Here is a 20,062-nt window from a genome sequence, read left to right as displayed (position 1 = left end):
TAAGTAATGACTGAGTGATCTGGTCTGAAATCATTGGCTTGGTTATATTTTTGGTTTAGACTGTGTAAACATTCTCTATGAATGTGCTTTTCACATATTAAATGGATATCAGTCAATATTAGCATCTCTCCTTCCTTGCATGGGAGTACCCACAACCAAACTAAAAACTCAAGTTATAAAGTTCTGGTAGGATTTGGAATACTTAGCTCTTCTTAGGTAAGCTTCCCGAAATTCCTGGAGTCTTTGGGATACTTTTCAGTGATTTCATTTTTTTCCTGGGATCATGACCTGAGCCGAAGGCAGACGCTTAACGGACTGAGCCACCCAGGCGCCCCTGCATTCTCCTTTTTCCAAAAAATATTCAAGATCATTTCAGCCCACTTTCCTCCACATGGGTACAATATATAGTGGAAAGCACACCTCTGAAATTCATACCACACTGTTTTGGGGGTTTTGTGCTTTTTTTTTTTTTTAACATAAGACCTTTGCTTTATAAACAACAGGCAAGTTTCAACACACTGGGAGCAGCGTTATAAAGATTTCTGTCATAACATATAGAAAAATATTGTAACATAAAGAAAATAACAAAAATTTTTGTTGCAACCTTTAGAAAGTGAAGCGTAACTCCTCCTTCATATAATCTTTGATAGTATGTATTTTTCAAAAACATGTTCACAAGCCTACCAACTCTCTACTCTTTGAGGGCAGAGCTCTGGTCTTATTACCTAATATTCCTTCAATGTCTAGAGCTATTCCTGATCCATTGTGTTTGCTGGATAAACACTTGTGGAACTGAAATGATAAAATAGAATAAATTCCAAATATTTTAATATTTTTGTGATAGGTTGCCTTGTGATTTCTAATAGCATTGCAGTCAGAGGCAGCAATGGTTAAGAGCTTAGCTTCTGCTCTCTGCTGCTAATTTTCAAATCCCCAAATGAGATAATCTTGGTCTAACTCTCAGCATAGTGCTGAGTTCACATAATAAATGCCAAGTAGATGTTAGCTTTCAGTGATTTGGGCTATTTTTTTTTTTTTTTACTATATATATATTTGTCTCCTAAATAAGAACCCATTTTTTCCCTGAGGACTTTCAGTTAGATTTTTCAAAACAGGAATAAGCTCCTTCTTTAGGGGTTATATATAAAGTTGGTAGGGGGAATAAAATATGCCATATTTTATAATAAATTTATATATAATTGCTATTTTACATTGCCTGTATCACCTAATACTCCAATGTCTCATTCACTCATAATGTTTAATGGGAACATATTTTAAAATAAAGTATGCTACAGAGTCATAAATATATTTTATAGTTCTTTCCATGGTCCTTGTACTCTAAGCCTTTCAAGCATTCAGCAAGTATAACATGACCCCTTTTAATGAATGAGCGATTTGAGGCATCAACTAATGACATCTGACGTTTCCCTTGCATGCGGAAGATACATGAGAATGACCAAATTGCAACTCTGAATCCGCATTGCTCTATGTGTAACAGAATCTTTGGAAATTTGTCTCAGCCACATCAAGACAGATGCATAAACAAGCCTAGTACTGTGAAAAGTCTGAACAATGGAATCCTCTAGTCCAGCTCTATCCAATAGAAACAATGGGAGCTATCAGACAATAGAAACTAAGAGAAACATATATGACTTCACATTTTCTAGGAGCCACATTAGAAAAGTTAAAAGAAACAGGTGAGATTAGTTTTAATATGTTTTATTTAACTCAAGATGTCCAAAATATTATCATCCTCATGTGCAATCGATATAAGAGGTATTGAGATATTTTATGTTCTTTGTGTTTTCATTGAAAGTCTTAGAAATCCTATGTGTATCTTACACTCACAATACATCTCAACTGGGACTAGCCACATTTCAAGTGCTCAAGCCATGTGACTCCTGGCTACCATATTGGGCAGTGCTGCTCTAGTCATTTCAGCTTAGGAAGCACCAGAGGGCGGGGGCATGGCGTAGAGGCAAGGAGACAAAGACCAGCTTGGACTACTGTGTGCCTGTTCTTGGCTCTGACATTTGATATTGAAGTGGCTGTGAACAGTGATTTAGTGTTTCTGGGTCTCAAATTTCTACTCCCTGTAATGGAGGTTGTTAGTAGCTGTCATACTCCTCTTAGGAGGCTGGGGGGGAAGATTAAATAAGATATTGTATGTGTAAGTGCTCTGTTAGATCATAAAGCACCATACATATGTAAGGCATTATTACCCCTGTTATTGTAGATTTACTCTCATGACTTGCCCAAGGTCACATTCCTGGTTGGTAGGAGAATCAAGGATAGAATCTGGAGCTTCTGACTTCCAGCCAGCTGCTTCGACTAAAGCTGTTCGTACCAAGCTAGCTTTAAAAAAACAAAACAAAACAACAAAACAAAACAAAAAAAACCCTCCAAACCTTTCTACTTCAAAAAAAAAAATAAGGAAGAGAGTGTCACTAAGAAGTAAATTTCATATAATAGTTAGGGTCTTCTTGACCACTGTCATAATGTTCTGAAGTTAAAATTATGCATATAGGATATTTATATACTTATAGATCAGAATTACAACCATCAAGAATTGGACTTTATTGGCTGTCATATCATATAAAACCCCATGTTCTTCAATGTTTCAAACAACTTCTAAATTGAACTGTGGTTTCCCCACTCTATTTACCTCCAAAATATAGTAGAACCACAAGAAAGCCCTTCTGCAGTGGGCTTGATTAATAAAACAGATATGGATCAATTCAGCAGATTTTCCATGGATAGTTTGGTTACTGATGTAGTTCATTAATTCCGATGTGTGAGACACCTCTCTAGTGTTAATCCAAGAGACACATTGATCTCTGAACACAAAGTGGGAATAATTCCGTTCAAGCCATGCTATTTAAGTGCTTACTGTGCATAAGGCACATTAGATATTTTAATGAGTGAAAGGAGTTTATTTCCATGATAATTGTCTCTTAGAGATATATGTTATTTAACTTGAAGAAAATATGGAAACTGTCTACCAAAATGTCTATGACATATGATTCAGTAACCTGTATTTTCAGAAAGTAAAAAGATGATCAGGAGGGTAGTTCCAGATTATTTAAAAGTAATTTTAAAAAGTGACATTCTTTACTTTTGGAGGACACACAGAGGATTAGTTATCATGACCTATTTCCATGTTTCTAACCGTAAGTCTATCATGGTTTTCATATTTACATTTTTTTTTTGTTATTTCCTACATTCATTTGAAATGAATTTCTTCATGGAACTTTAAAATCCACACAAAATGTCTAGAGCCTTATACTATGTGAAATTAGGCACAAACCAAGTTCGTTTTCACTGAGAAGAAACCCACTCAAAAAGTTCTTTATTCTTTTTTCTGTCAAATTCCTTCTTTAAAGTGACTTTCAGCTGGTTACTTTTATTAGAAAACTATCATATACAAGCTTCAGCCTGCCTGAGTTGATGACCATGCTGAATAAATGTAATTTTTATTTTCATTTGTTGAATCATTGTTGTTGACTATTGAATGGAATTGTTTTTTGAGTAACCTTTACATTTTATTGCTTTTGCACCCTAGTTTAAAAACAAAGCTTAATTTTTTAAAAGTTCAATAAAATGTATTTTTGATATTTCCATCATAACTTTATAAGCAATTCCTCTCCTCTACCCTATAATAACCACCTCCTGCATTTTTATGATTTAGTTTAACATTATTATTGTAATTTTTTACTGGGTGAGCCCATCAATGTCCTTGGCAGCAAGATTTCATTACAAGAAATCCAGAAGCTGAGCCTGTAGTTGATTGCAACAATTATAAAATTTCTCTGGATTGAGTTCAGAGCCTTACCCTGACATTATGAATGGAATGGAGTCATACCTCCTTCATCAGCTTTTCCAAAATACACCATTGGTTTGAGTCCTATAAGCTGTTGCTTAAACGGACATCTATTTTTTTATTCAATAATTTTGCATTATAAATATTTCATTTGATTAACATCTGGCTTTGATGGCTTACAGCCAAAATAATTAGAGGTACCTGTAGTAAAAATGTGATACTTTAGGAAAATCATTTATGTATTTGCATTTCTTCAAAAACTCTGAATGAATTCGTTCTAGACAGGCTGTGGTCCCACAGAATTAGCTGTAGGGCCAGATGCTATGCTTTTCTTTTTGTTCAAGTACACCTTGAGCGAGAATGTAAAAATCTGAGGAATCTTGACTATTCATTCTTCAAATTACTAAATATAATGACATAGACTATGAAAAGCCATTGTACTATTGAATATCAGGAAAGACTGAGTTGGGTGTCCAAAAGTCACACTTAAGAACAGGCAATGGTAATAAGCATAGGATGGCTAAGGATACTATGAGAAGGGTGTTTTTCCTTTTTCCAATCAAAGTTCTCAAAAGTTAATGATGTACTTTATATTTTAATTGCTTCGACTAAGAGATCAATTAAGGAGTAAGAAATATTGGCATACTGTTGGTTTTTAATTGTGGATATGTTCAATATTGTATATGAATAAAACTGCATTTGTTTTATCTTGCTCTGTTTCATACATCCTAGATTGTCATTAGGAAAATTTAGTACATGTCACTTCAGTCATCTGAAAGGAATCATTTCTTCATTTCAGCTCATAACATAAAACTCTAAAGTATCAGCCAGAAAAAAAAAAAACCAACAAAACCAACAAAACCTTGGCCCAATTAAGAGAAATTTGATAATGGTAGAAAAGCACATACAGACATGACTGGGAGATGATAAGATTATTTTAATTTTCCCATTTGCATTGGAATTATTTATTTTACAAATCTCCAGATCTTTTATTACTTAAAACCCTCTGCTGAATCAAGAAAAGAAGCTTAAGTTAGCAATTTTCCTCTGCAAAATCTAGCTGTTAGCATCTGGTGAACACTTGGATACCTAGTCAGGTCCTATGGAAATAATTATTTTAAGACTCTATTCAACATGCCTGGGCTTAAAAATCAGCTAGAATCACACTCTGCACATGTATTCTACCCTGGAGGATTTTAAAGCCTGGCATTAGCGATGGCCTCCAGGCTTTCTGCAGCAGTGAAGATGGGGATGGGACATGGGACCTGCAGGCAGGCTGGATACCCCAGTGTCTGTTAATGGTCCCTGTGCTCGGGGACAGGGACTTCCATCTGCAGTTGGCTTGTGGACCACCCAGGGCCGGGCCACTGCACCACCCGCCATTGCTTCTCACACTTATATTTATTTTATTTTTTTTAATTAATTTTTTAAAGATTTTATTTATTTGACAGAGAGAGAGACAACGAGAGGGAACACAAGCAGGGGGAGTGGGAGAGGGAGAAGCAGGCTTCCCGCGGAGCAGGAAGCCCGATGCGGGGCTCGATCCCAGGACCCTGGGACCATGACCTGAGCCGAAGGCAGACGCTTAACGACTGAGCCCCCCAGGCGCCCCTCACACTTACATTTAGACTTGGCCGGCCTGTGGAATCAAGAACCAGTGTCCTTGCTTGTGCCTTCCTGTGAGCACGCCTGCAGCTGGTTTCTGTCTCTTCACCAGATGCTGCTTCACTTCCAGAACAGCTTCTGAGGTAGAAAAAAGAGGATACTTTTACTCAATTGGAAGACAACAAGAAGCTGAGTTGTTATCAAAGTATATTGTTTTGGGGTCAAAGGAGAAATTATATACTAGGAATGTATAAATACATACTTCAATAAAAAATGCTATTATTTACCAAAATGTAAGTGCACATTTAGAAGATATTAGAGATTTCTTGGATAGTGATTAAGAGAGAATAATTTTTTGTGTTTCTATGTATGCAAATATGTACTTATTTATTTTAATACATATACTATATAGAGTCTTTGTCCAGATAATCTATTGTGTATCTTTATTGCTTTTCATGGTTATATTATGTGTTAAGTTCTCATTCATTTAATTCCCATTAATACAGATTTGAGATAATTTAGAAAGGATTTGGCATTTGTTACAGAGGAAGCAAATTTATGAGGAAGTAATACCTAAGGGAGAAAAGTTAGATTTATTTAAGAAAAGTAAATTTTTCCAGCAACACGTTTCCATCTAATTTGCATACAACAGTATTTGAGGTAGAAATTGTTCTTTGTTATTTATCAAGTCAGATCTGATAGAACTGTAATTTGGCAACATTTTCAGGTTTTCATTTGAGCTTTTGCTGTAATTTAATTAGTTAAATATACTTTATAAATCATCTCTAATTTAGACTTTTTACAAATCATATGGGACTTCTCTCCACGTGAACTCAATTTTCAGAAATTTAACTGTGTTTTGGATAATAGATACCTCTAATTTATTTTGGTATATTTTGTAGGTACTTATTTAGAAATATTCTCTACATTTTTTCCTCAAAAAAGACTTAAACAGGAATAACTTCAGACATTTAAATAAATAAAAAGATTTGAAAGCCCATGATTGGTTGGTTAAGAAGTAAGTGCAGAATTGGGTATCCAATTTAGAATTTCTGCAATGTGATATAAGTGATGTATTCTAGAGTAGTAATATTCAGTAAAACTTTGTGTGGTAATGGAAATGTTACATATCTTACTATTCACATAGTGAGTGGCCACATATGACTATTGAGTTCTGGAAAGGTGGCTAGTATGAGTGAGGAACTGAGTTTTTAGTTTTATTTCACTTTAATAAATTTCAATTGAAATATCTACTTGTGGCTAATGGAGAGTAGAGATCTGGAGTTTTTCTGTATTCTGTATTTAACATGAAATGAAGAAGTACTTGAATGTCTTCTAGCTGCTGAATGTCTATGAAACACAAGTGTCCCCAAAACACAAAGCCAGGGCTCTGACACGTGTATACAGGCCTGATGGCTGGATGCACCAATACTCTGAACTTTGGCTCAACTTGTGGATATTCAGACACAAGTCTGGGTTCACTGTAGGTGATTTGAGAACACTTTGTCTCTAGAAAGCCATGGGATCTCAAATGATCTCTGATAATAACATTCAATGATGGTAAATGGACTCAAGGGCTTGACTTTTCCAGTTCGTTGCCTGTATAGTGTGCCTGGCAGTTAATAAAGACAGATGTGAAGGAGATACTGCACAAACAGCTGCCTCCATGAAAAAGAAACTCTTCAGATTCAGACTGGACAGGAGAAATAGGCTGGTAAATACTTTTGTGCCTTTGCCCAAGTTATTCTTCAATAAATATTCATAGAGCACTGCTATGTGCAAGACACAATGCATAAATGTTGAAAAATAATAGAGCCCTCTGCCCTCACAGTGGTTAACTGTATTAGACAATAAGATTTTTTCCAATGTCTTCTTCCAAAATCCATTTTTTCCTGGGTATGGTGAAAATAAAATAGGAGAAAGATACACAGGATGGACAGAAATGCTGAGGATCACTATCATGTGCATATCATACATCTTATTCCTTTTACATCTCTCTGCACTTTGCACAGTTCCGCACCCAGATAGATGACAAAACCAGTTTTTGAAATGCAACTCTGGAAGCAGTGAAAATAAAAGAAAAGACCCCAATGACGTTTTTAGAACATGAGATGAGTAGCATCATTTAGCATTTACTGAGTTTACAACATGTTTAAAATGAGTTCTTTCCTCTCTAGTAGCCAGAAGAATGTCCTTTAAAATAATTACTACTTTTTTGTTGCTGTTATGGGATGCCGCTTTTTTTTCTTTGCCAATTAAAACACTGTAAGAGAGAGTGCTACCATCACTACTTAAAAATAAATCAAATTATTCAATATTCAAACATGATTGCAAGACCTGAAAAGAACTACCAACTACACAGGCCAAAAGTAGCTCATTGTATTTTAGTTCATTTTGGAAGAGTGAGCCAGAAATGTGGCAAAGTACTAAGCATGAACTATTTAGTTAGACTTCTTCTTCTTCTTCTTCTTTTTTTTTTTTTTTTGCCTCCACACAGCAACCTGCATAATTAAATATACGGTTCAACCTGCATATTTAGATGAATTTTCAAATGTGTCACTGATGGCAATTTAAGGATGAAAAGGATTAAGAAATAAATTAAGTGAATTCATCTACAATACATAGTACTTAAAGTATCTAAAGACCTTAAAGTCATTTCTCCAAATATATCATTTGATAATGTCCTTGATTTTGTAGACAGACACTTTGAAAATAATTTTAAAAAATGAATTACAAAGCAATGGAAAATGTCACAAAGAAAAAAAAGAGGTAAAGTTATATAAGTACTTAAAAACCAGGTGCATGGGGCGCCTGGGTGGCTCAGTCGGTTAAGCGTCTGCCTTCGGCTCAGGTCATGATCCTGGAGTCCCGGGATCGAGCCCCGCATCGGGCTCCCTGCTCGGCGGGAAGCCTGCTTCTCCCTCTGACCCTCCTCCCTCTCGTGCTCTCTGTCTCTCATTCTCTCTCTCTCAAATAAATAAATAAAAAATCTTAAAAAAAAAAAAAATCAGGTGCATGTAAAAACATTATGAGCAAAATTAAAAGGTAAAGAGGAGTTTGCTTTATTCTTTAAACACTTTTATACCGCACCGAGGGTTTGAAAACATCGCCACAAATTCTTTGATCCTCCTGTGTGTTCCCTCCCATTGAGTCTGGGAGGACTGGTGACTGCTTTGACCAAGAGGGCACAGTGGAGATGTCACTATGTGACCTATGAGCTTGGCTCACACAAGGCCACAAAGTTGCTGCCTTGTTTCCAAGATACTGTCTTTTGGATTCCGGGCCTCTGAGGAAGACGTGCGGCGCCCCTGAGACCACTGTGGAGGAGCTGCCACACCTTGGGGCTCATTGGCAATGCCGGCGCAACTCCGTCCTCCTTCTACGCTCGCCGGGTCTCTGAACACGTAAGTCAAGCCGTTTGGGACCATTTAGAGCAGCCGATCTGCCAGCTGAGTAAGCCATAAGAGCAGAAGAAGCAACCAGCAGGGACCCATAAAATCATGAGATAAAAATAAAATGTTTGTTGTTTGAAGCCAGTGCATGTTGATGTGGCTTGTTATGCAGCAACAGGTAACTGGAGCTTAACCTCTGGTATGATATGTTTACCATGAAAATTTAAAAATTAAATGTGAAATGCACTCTGGGAAGTGATTTGCAAAAATTGATAAAGACAGTCTTTTTTTTTTTTTTTTAAAGACAGTCTTAGTATTCTTCTATAAAGAGCTCTTACAAAACCACCGAGAAAAAAAATAGCAACACCGTGTAGGAAGGTGGACAATTAAGTGAACATAAAATTCACAGAAGAAAAATGAAAAGGCTAAGAAGCATGTAAAAAATATCCAATCTCATTAGTAAGTAAAGGAAATGTAAATTAAACAATAGAGTTAAAATTTGGTTATCAGATTGGCAAAGATAAAAAATTATATTTCATGTTGGTTTGGGTGAAGTGGCAGTTTAAATGGCACAAGTTTTCTGGAAAATAAATTGATATTACATGAATAGAATTTTAAGAATATCCTATTCTTTGATACTGCTAGGAATCTAGGAATTCGGGTGAGAAAGTAATCAGAAATGAAGTAAAATAATATATAAAATGTTTATCACGGTTTATAGGAGCAAAAACATAGAAACAAGCTAAATGTCAATCAGTACCATTAAATAAAGCATGTATTTCATATTACAGAATATTATTTTATTATTTAGAATGAAATTTCAAAGATATTTTATTAATTCTGATCTAGGGACACCATAGTAGAGTAGAAAAATACCAGGGCTTTAAGTCACATAGACCAAGCTTTGAATCCTGGATTTGCCATTTACTTTTGCTGGATATTTGGAAATTTGATTTATCTCTCTCTGAGTTTCAGTTTTCATCTAAGAAAAATGGGGCTAAGTAACTATACCATTGGCAGTAGTGATAATTAAAAGAGATTACGTATGCAAAAATAAGCATATTTTGCTTATTTTGCTTTTCTCAATAAGGGTTGTTTCTTTTCTTACGATCCAAGGACACCATCTGAGCTCCATAGCCAAATTCACATCACTTTCAAATTCACTAACATTTCTTCCACTCTGGCTCCCTCTATATATCCCTTTCCACCATAGTCCAGTCTTTACAACTTAGAGAGCTCTCAAAAACAAAAGCAAACACAAACGCTGTCAATTTTCTTGCTTACCATTCTTCAGTGGTTCCAATTGCATTAAAAACATATCTACTCTTGCCCCACTCTCCACACAACAGATGGGGTGAATGTTGGAAAAGTAAATCAGATAATGCTATTCTCCTGCTTATCACCCCACCCCCTTGCACCCGATAGCTCCTCATAGCGCTTAGGACAGACCTAAACTTCTTTTCTGGCTTGCATGCCCCATATGATTCTTACTCTACCTACCTCCCGATTTTACCCCTTCTCCCCCTTGGCCCTTATTCTCCAGCCACACTGGACTTTTCCTTATGGAAAACATTCTGCTGGGCCCCACCTTCAGGTCTATGCTGTTCTTCTCTCTGGAATGCTCTTCCCCCAGAACCATGCATAGCTGGGCCTTTCACCACTTAAATCTCAATGTGAATATCGTTTCCTTAGAGAGGTTTCTCTTCACCATTCAATCTGAAGTCAACCACCTTCATGTTATCTCTAATCTAATCCTCTTTAAGTTGCACAGTAGCAGTTATATCTTCCTTACTTAATTATACATTTTTACTCATTTATAATCTGCCTCAACACCAATGCTTCCTCTCTCCCCACCCCACCTTGAGAGCAGGGAACTTGTTTGTTTTGTTCACTCTAACATCCCTTGCAATGAGAAGTAGGCCTGGCACATGGTAGGTGTTCCACAAATATTTGCTGGATGCATTGGAAATACTTCTTGTACTTCTGAAACATAGCTTAGCAGTGCAAAAGAACCAGCACTTGACATCATTTAAAAAATCCCAGAAATTTTAAATTATATGGGCATTTTTTAAAGCTTTGAAGGTTCTGATTTTTAAAGTTAAGTACATTGCTTCAATTTTTTTTTTTTTAAGATTTTACTTATTTGACAGAGAGAGGCACAGCAAGAGATGGAACACAAGCAAGGGGAGTGGGAGAGGGAGAAGCAGGTTTCTCGTGGAGCCGGGAGCCCGATGTGGGGCTCGATCCCAGGACCTTGAGATCATGACCTGAGCCGAAGGCAGACGCTTAACGACTGAGCCACCCCGGTGCCCCACATTGCTTCAATTTTGAAAAAAGAAAAAACCACAAACAAAATCATAACAGCATAAAATTATTTCAGGAGTGTGATGAGAGCTCCCTTGTCAAATCAGATACTTTGAAAACCCTACCGCCACTCAACAGGCTCCTTGCTTTGAAATGAAGGATATGCACCTCCCACCAGTGTTTTTACTGCTGGAGAGCATGTGATTTATTTACTGGATAGGGAACAAGTCTTAGTAAAATATCCGCTTTCAGCACTGCAAGTGTTGAAAACAGTGTTTCTGTTTGGAGACTGTTTTTTTTATAAGCCTCTAGAATGCGGAGATGTCATAAGTACCCCGTTGGGCGGATGGGAGTGTTCCTCTTGTCACTCACTCTGGGGATTGCAGGCCCTCAGTAGTTGGACCTCAATGTCCAGGGATGATCACAAGATTCTACAGTAATGAGATGCATTTCTATAAAATCCGTGAGAAAAATCTGCATTGCTATTTTTGGATATGCCATACCATTTCAGAAATTATATAACATTCAGAGACACTCAGGCGCAAGTTTGGATAAATGTTTCAACATAGTCTGTCCTCGCCAGTTTTAAATTTCCTCCACAAAGCAGGCTGGCCACATTCTTATGATTCTTGAAGAGAAAGGAAATACATGTTTATTAAACATGTCTTTTGGGCCAGTCCTGCTAATTGTGTTATCTCTATGGTTTCATTTAATCGTTATAACTGTGCAACAAATGAGTAAAGGCAATGAGAAGACAGATCCTGTTCTTTCACACAGTGTGGAAGGTCAGTGGATCAGGCAGCAAGATGAAGGAACCGCCTATTCTTATCCCACTGACATTATCCCAGGGTTTAGTTCCAAATTTTTCAACCTGTGTTTTACTTAACTGATTCAGGCAGTTGTCTGGAGCATGGTAAATGTTCATCGATTAATAATACTACTAAATTGGGCATCTGAGTTACTTAAAACTGTGCATCTGAATGATTTAAAGGTGCCAGGATTTAGAAAAAGACAGTTGGGTGAGGCAATTTGAGGTTTCTGGAAGCTATTTTTTCCTCCCTCTCTTTTTTTAATTTAAAATCAATTTAATTAACATAGAGTGTATTATTAGTTTCAGGGGTAGAGTTTAGTGATTCAATAATTGCATACAACAACCAGTGCTCATTTCACCAAGTGGCCTCCTTAATGCCCGTCACCCAGTTACCTATCCCTGCACCCACCTCCGCTCCAGCAACCCTCAGCTTGTTTCCCATAGTGAAGAGTCTCTTATGGTTTGTCTCCCTCTCTGATTTCATCTGGAAGCTATTTTTACCTTTTCATAGAGTAGTGTATCTGATTTGGTTTCATTAATAATGTTTGGAGAACTAGAGGGTGTAAGGGCCCATTTCCCTTTCTCCCCTGAGTCTGAAGGAACTACTTCATCCTTCAGCTGATTTTTATAAAAACTTAAGATTGTACTGCCTAAGATATAAACTAGGATTGAGAATTCTATTTCTACTAAAACAGGCTCAATTATGAATTATCAACAAAGTCCTGATAAATTGGAAAAAAGAAAAGACAATATCCTGAGGTTGTACTAAAGCCACTATTGAAGGTCTGGATTGGTGGATCACTGGCCTTCTTTTATGTACATTATGGTTAGAGAGACATTAATTTTCCTTTATTTACAAGATCCATGTTATGATCACACGGTTCAAAGAAGCCAAATCTAAATGATCTGGAAGATGAAAGGACAGAAAAGATCTAAATAGCTAATGTATATCTGAAATCTTCGGGTTCTATTAGTTTGGAATCAGGAAAGTAGAAGTGAGAAATTAATTGACACTTCAATATATGAATAAATTTGAGAATTAGTGACTTTAGTTCAGAGAACTGGAGAGCTGCAGCTTCACAGGTTGAAATAAAAAATTAGGCCCTCATCATACAACTTAAGAGGTGATATTTGACAGAAAGTAGTCTATGATATTTTCATTCTAGGTGCATCTTTCTGACACTTTTGCAATAGATAGTATGATATGGACTCTGAGAAACAAACTGAGGGTTCCAGAGGGGAGAGGGTGGGGGGATGGGTTAGCCTGGTGATGGGTATTAAAGAGGGCACGTATTGCATGGAGCACTGGGTGTTATATGCAAACAATTAATCATGGAACACTACATCAAAAACTAATGATGTAATGTATGGTGATTAACATAACATAATAAAATAAAAAAAAAAGAAATATATGAAATGTTTCCCAGAAGTTCCTCATCCATGCCAAGAGATTATAGCCCTTTTCAAATGAAGCCATTGGATGAACCTTCAGACAGGATAAAATATTGGTACTATCCTGGTGATTCAAGGTGTGGTCATGTATGAAGTACATGTATGAGCTCTCCTAGCTTGATGTCTCCTTTTGGTTATCCGGATATTTGGCACCATAGGGCACTGCTGAACCTGAACCAAAAAATACAAAGTTAGTGGATTCCTTTGTTTGGGTCAACTCTGTTGTGACATGCTTGGATTCAATCATCTTGTCATTTGCATTATGGTCCATTCATATGTTTATCTATGCAATTGAGTAACTGATAAGTTAAACATCATACCTCATCAAGTTGACCTGTGAAGCGATTTGTTTTGGGTAAGTTTAAAAAAATACCTTGGGTGAGTAAAATTTGACTTCATTTTACCTCCAGCTAAAAGTTGATTTATTCTTTTTTTAGAGAGAGCATGAGCAGGGGAGGGGCAGAGAGGGACAGGGGAAAGCAGACTTCCTGCCAAGCAGGGAGCCTGACATGGGGCTGGATCCCAGGACCCTGAGATCAGCACCTGAGCCAAAGGCAGACGCTTAACTGACTGAGTCACCTAGGTGCCCTAAAAGTTGATTCATTCTTTTTTTTTAAAGATTTTATTTATTTTTGAAAGAGAGAGTGAGTGAGAGAGAGAGCAAGAGTGGGGGAAGGGGCAGAGGGAGAGGGAGAAGCAGACTCCCCACTGAGCAGGGAGCCCAATGCAGGGCTTGATGCCAGGACCCTGGGATCATGACCTAAGTTGAAGGCAGATGCTTAGCCGACTGAGCCACCCTGGCCCCCAAAAGTTGATTTATTCTTGTGTAAGACTAATTGATGATACTGATTCAGTAGCAGCCAACTAATTAAAATCATGCTCTAAAATAATCATTTTATGTACCTTTGAAGTAAGTGTGTCTTTCTAGTCACTTGTCTTATGGAATAACTATGATCCAAACCATGGTAGGAGGAAGCAGGAAGGAAAATAGATGCTGTGTGTGTTTGGGATATGATTGAGGTTCTGAAACATCCCAGAACCTTCGTAGGAAAAACAGGATGAGAACCAGACTCTCTCTGGACATCAGGACATGACTGAGTTCCATTTTTGGTGGAAAGATATTTACTTCCACGTTCTAGATGATAGGTTATTTTTGCACTTGAATGTGATGGCTCCCCTAACCCTATAACAATCAGACTATTTTGCGCATAAACTAAGGTCAAATTCGGTTTCCAAGGGGGGATCTCTTCAAAAAATTGCTCTAAAGGAAGGCATAACTCGGTAATAATAGTAACAGCTATTACTTATTGAGAATGTCTTATGTGGCAGGCTCTGTGCTAAGTATATTTTACATATTTATTGCATCATTTAATCCTCACCATGATCCGACAATAAAGCAATCTTCTTATATTTAAGGTTGTTCAAACCTTGAATTAACTCTCACTCACACACACACACACACACACACACACACATTTTGAAGAGAATGTTTTGCTCCCTTCTCCCTCCGCAGCCCACAGCAAGTGTGCCTAAAAATAATTGGTGCCTAGAAAATATTTGTTGAATTAAATGAAATGTCATTTCCTGTGCTTCCCCTGAAGGAAGGGTTTTCATTCATCATTTTGCCCTTTGATGTAACTTTGAGACTCTTAGGAATGAATAGGCATTTCAAATTTTTAACCCAACTCAGAATTGTGGATTGACTCATCTCTGTCCTCTTGGGTCACTGAGGACCTCTTGGGTCGCTGAGGAAGACTGGTATAAAGTAAGGCTGGAGGCCAGCTGTGCAGGATTGGTAGGAAGGAAGAATTATTAATTATAGTGAAAATGACTTTTGTTCTTTCTGGGCTGTAAACAAAGAAATCAGAAGACCAAGATACTATATGAACTTGATAGTCTTCGATGGAGTGTCAAATATAACAACCTCTTATGGCAGTGGGTACTGACAGATGATGCTCTGAGCTGAGAAGCCCAGCAACACTGGGCTGATACGCCAAGGAAAAGGAGAGCCGTGATGGACGGCAAGCTTCCAAATAAGCGCAGGCTTGTTTTCTGTGTGTTTCAGACCCTGACTTAGATTGTCCAGTTGTTGCTTGGACCTTTGTCCACACTGCTCAGTGTGGTCCCTGAGACCCATTATGACGTTAGTGTACTGCATATGGCAGGACCACGCGATGACACAGACTCTTTGAATTGAGTCCTCTCTCCAACTGCGATTATTCCATGACGTTTTAAATTTTATCATTATTTTTTGGAGCATCTAGTCGTGCCAGGAACCATCACTGTCAAGCACAGTCACACGGGGTCCATCTGTGCGTGCACGCGCGGCATTGTGCAAAGCAAATTAAACAGACTTCATTCCTCGCCTCCAGGAGCTCACGATAAAAGCCAGACGATAGATGTGGTTAACACAATGGGGCAAACAGATGCACAGCTGTGTAAACAGACAAGTACAACAAACGAGAGAATTTTAGTATGAACTGTGAGTGCAAGTGCTGTTTGTGCGCTAAAAATAAGGGGAAATTCTGCAAGTTGCAGAGAACTTGCTGGAGCCTGTGTGAGGGTAAGGAAGGAGAGGGTGATGGTAATAGTGGAATCATCTTCTCATCTGTTTCCTTCAATGAGGAAGGAAGGAAGTTTTCTTCTGGAGTGTGGGGAGAGGTTTTCTCCTTCGAAAGTGTTTACCCCGGGGGCACATATATTGCTACTCTGGCTAGTTTCTTCTAAGAGATTTGGTTGTAAACAGCCTAAAGAAGAAAAGTGAAAACGTATTAAGCAGGGCATAGGCTGCCAGAGAGATTTCATAAGCCTTCTTTCCACTGGAAACCAGATTAAAAAGAAAATAAAAGCCAGAATGTATTATAATTGTACATTCCACTTATAACCAACTAGCATACGCCAATTGATTTTCCAAGGAAATGATTACTTTGGGTGAGTTCTTTGTTTTTTGAGGGACAACATTTCTTGCCATTGTCTAGCATTTACCGTCTCTGACATAGTAAACACTCTCCGGAGTTAATCTGGATTTACAGAATTCAGCTGAAAGCAAATTCCAGGCAGGTTTCTACCTTAACCACCCTGGGCTGATAGGGATCTCTCTTCTCTTAAAAATATCCAGATAGGAAATTTGAAAACCTCCCCAGGAATCTTTTCCCAGGGTTTATAAAACCTTCACTGCCAATAAGAGCTTTCCATCTAACTTAAATTCCTTTGATTGTAATTTAAATTCATTTCCTCTTCTTCTTTCCTCATTAGGGAGGAGAGTGCTGCCCCCAGGAGCCATTCCTCGAAATAGGACTGTTGAATACACACCTCAGGCTTCCTTCCAGGACATAAAGGAGCTCTGTTTCAGATGTCGTCTATTTATAATGTCTTTTTTTACACTGGCTTCTGTTTTCTCAAGGTAAGATAATCTGCTATGATTCCTTAACATTGTGAATTTCCATAGTTGATTTTGTGAGGTTCATTCTACAAATATTGACATGTTAATATGTCCCGTTTCTGATCAGATCTTATGTATTAGGTCATGAAAATCTAAAAGAACATTGGAATTCATATTGTATGCTTTCTTGGAAGGGGTGAGATGAGAGTCTCAATCTATTAATGGCCACTTCCTAGCCCTTAGCACCTCAGGCAAGTAAATTACCTCTGGATATCACAATGCGGGGAATGCCTTGCTTTTCACAACTATAAAATGAGATGAACAAAATAATTTTAAAGTCTTCATCACCTTTAATGTTCAAAAATTCTATGGTTATGTTCTAAGCAGTTCTCTGGCCAGAAAAAAGACAGCTATTCCCCCTTAACTATCATTTTTTAAAATCACAGTGGCCCGTGTGCATCATCCTATTATTGATTTCTCAAGCAAGAAACTCTAATTTCTATTCAAAAATTTTTTATTAAGGTATTACTTACATATGTTAATACAAGTCCTCTTGGGTACTTACTCCTGCTTATATGATACACTAATGTCAAAGGATACACGTTTTTGCCTGTGCTAAATCATTTTTCAGTTTATTGCCTGAATGTTTTTGCAAGGCCACTGATATTATATATGGATATTTTTATTAAATAGATTTCAGACCACGGGAAAGGAGTCTGTAATTCTCCATCTTTATCCACATGGATATATTCCCCATCTTTTATGCCCTGTGATTTTTAAAGCACAAACAAAATGAGCATTTTGAGAATGTGATGACTTATCAAGTTCCCTTTAAAAGATAGTTCCTTTTGGGGTGCCTGGGTGGCTCTGTAGTTAAGCGTCTGCCTTCGGCTCAGGTCATGATCCCAGGGTCCTGGGATTGAGCCCCGCATCTGTCTCCCTGCTCAGCGGGAAGCCTGCTTCTCCCTCTCCCACTCCCCCTGCTTGTGTTCCCTCTCTCGCTGTGTCTCTCTGTCAAATAAACAAAATCTTAAAAAAAAATAAAAATAAAAATAAAAGCTCCTTTCAAACACTTAAGTAGGATGGAATTTTTAAAAAATTTATATTATTGAAAGAATTCTCAAAAGTAGGACATTGAAGGGTGCCTGGGTGGCTCAGTCGTTAAGCGTCTGCCTTCAGCTCAGGTCAGGATCCCAGGGTCCTGGGATCGAGCCCCGAGTCAGGCTCTCTGCTCAGCGGAAAGCCTGCTTCTCCCTCTCCCACTCCTCCTGCTTGTGTTCCCTCTCTCGCTGTGTCTCTCCCTGTCAAATAAATAAAATAAAAATCTTAAAAAAAAAAAAAAGTAGAACATTGAAAAAATTCCATGGCAGAAATATTTTTAGGGCAGATCTCTTTCTCCAGTGATTATGTACCGAGTGATCAATTTTCACTTCATTTCCTTCTAAACTTTTGCTGAACTTTGAATTAAGCATCTGAAGGCACATCAGGGTTAGCCACATCACCTCCTTCAGTTAAAAAGCCCAGTGTCTGTTGAAATGTTCTCAGGGATTTTATACTAAAGGTGGCTTTTTTCTTCTGCTCTTTCGCCTTTTCATGCATCAGCCTGGCCTCCTTCTCTGGAAGACACACCTTACTTCCCCGTCATTTTCTGGGTGACTTGAAAAATGTTCTTTGTCAAGCCTAATGGCTAATTAAACGGGGGAAGTCTGAATTTTATCATATTCCAGATATCAAAATGGGATGAATGAAACTACGAATTTGAGCCACTCTTTCTATTATAAGATTGCCAGCAATTTATTGCCTGCCTCAAACAACCTATCTATCTGGGTTTTCAGCCACTGCCTTGCCCCGCTCTGGGCCTCACCCTGCCCCTCTGCTCAGGCGTCTCTCAGCCCTGGCCACGTGGGCTGTGGTGGTGGCCTCTGCAGCAGCGAGCACAAAGCAAGTTCTGGACTCGCTGGCTGGCTGACGGGTCTGCTTAGCAGTCAGCTGACACTTCTCATGGTTCTTCTCGTGTTTTGTCCTGTCTTGCACCACATAGCTGACGCTACTTGTCCCTGGGTGACATTTGTACTTTTGACCGGGAGGCGTGCCTCCTGGCTTGGTGTTGGTGTTGGTGGTGAGCAAGGGGAATGGCACGCTCGCGTTCCTCTATCTTCAGTTCTACTCCCTAAATTCTGAATGGTTTAGAGAGTGCTCTCCACCACTCCTTTCATCTTATCATTCCTTTCTGTACCTCCAGTGCCCCACCCTTACCCCCTCCTCATTCCTCTCATCACACTCAAATCAAAGCAAAATAGTGAGGGGGAAGTGGGGCTCAGGGAATCATCGGGGGGGGGGTCTTTCCCTTTATTTTTTTGGTTCTCTGAAACTCCTCACTATCCCCCCCCTCTTTTTTTTTTTTAAAGATCTTATTTATTTAATAGAGAGAGAGCACAACCAGGGGGAGGGGCAGAGAGAGAGGGAGAAGCAGGCTCCCGGGCTGAGCAGGGAGCTCTACTGAGCAGGGAGCCCAACGTGGTGCTCGATGTGGGGTTCCATCCCAGGACCCCAGGATCATGACCTGAGCCGAAGACAGATGCTTAACTGACGGAGCCACCCAGGTGCCCCTCCTCACCATCCTTCTAAGGTCATGACTTAAATGATAGCCCCTCCCCCCCACCACCAGTTTTTAATTCCAGAAACAAAGCTTGCTTTTTCTTAGCTCGTAGTGCAGTATTAGATTCCAGTTTTGAACACATGCCTTGTTCTTGAATTTTCCTGAGGCACTAACCAGTAAGCAGCTCATTCTTCAATGATAAACCAATTCACACATGGCTCAGGGTGATGGGTGATGGAAAAGATTGTTTTAATTTAGGTTCTCTCAGATATTTATGCCAATTTATATGATTCATTTATATGAGAGGCTGCTTTTGGGTGAATATAATTCCCTTGAAATCCCCTGCTGAAGCTCTATATGTCATTATTCTCCTTATGTAAAGTTGTCACCTTGAATTCTGATAAAGAGAAATTCAAGTTGGCCGGAGGACCGCTTAAGAAGTCATCCAGAGTAATACAGTATTTGTGCACATTAAAATTTGGCATCCATAACATGTTAAATGAAAGGTATGTAGGATTCTGGAGCTTTTTTGCTCCACGTCTTGTCACTCACCTTCATCCCTGAAAATTCTCCACTGTCATTAAATACTACAAAATAATATGAAACATACTCATTCTGAGGCTGGGCCAATCAGAACAATAAATTAACTTGCCACCCTTGCTGTAGACTTAGCACAGAGAGATCAACGGACTGAATC

At 38.4% G+C, this 20,062-nt stretch overlaps 1 protein-coding gene and 1 long non-coding RNA gene across 5 annotated transcripts in view; one reads left to right on the top strand and one right to left on the bottom strand.

Annotated features, from left to right (window-relative positions):
* Positions 1 to 20,062, bottom strand: part of COL8A1 (collagen type VIII alpha 1 chain) — a 160,592-nt gene that overhangs the window by 50,592 nt on the left and 89,938 nt on the right. For all 4 annotated transcript variants that reach the window (XM_045902735.3, XM_045902737.3, XM_045902736.3 and 1 more), the window contains one exon: positions 5,443 to 5,563. The gene's annotated coding sequence lies outside the window, so the exon portion shown is untranslated. The remainder of the gene's footprint in view (positions 1 to 5,442; positions 5,564 to 20,062) is intronic.
* Positions 1 to 20,062, top strand: part of LOC135365666 (uncharacterized) — a 34,770-nt gene that overhangs the window by 14,011 nt on the left and 697 nt on the right. The window contains exon 3 of the long non-coding RNA XR_010404749.1: positions 16,640 to 16,787. This is a non-coding gene — a long non-coding RNA (uncharacterized LOC135365666). The remainder of the gene's footprint in view (positions 1 to 16,639; positions 16,788 to 20,062) is intronic.

Source organism: Mirounga angustirostris, unplaced genomic scaffold, assembly GCF_029215605.1.
Source record: "Mirounga angustirostris isolate CCGP_5_RB_7025 unplaced genomic scaffold, mMirAng1.0.hap1 SCAF_1, whole genome shotgun sequence".
Lineage (NCBI taxonomy): Eukaryota > Metazoa > Chordata > Mammalia > Carnivora > Phocidae > Mirounga > Mirounga angustirostris.
Note: the sequence above shows the minus strand (reverse complement) of the source record. Positions and strands in the feature narration are given on the sequence as shown.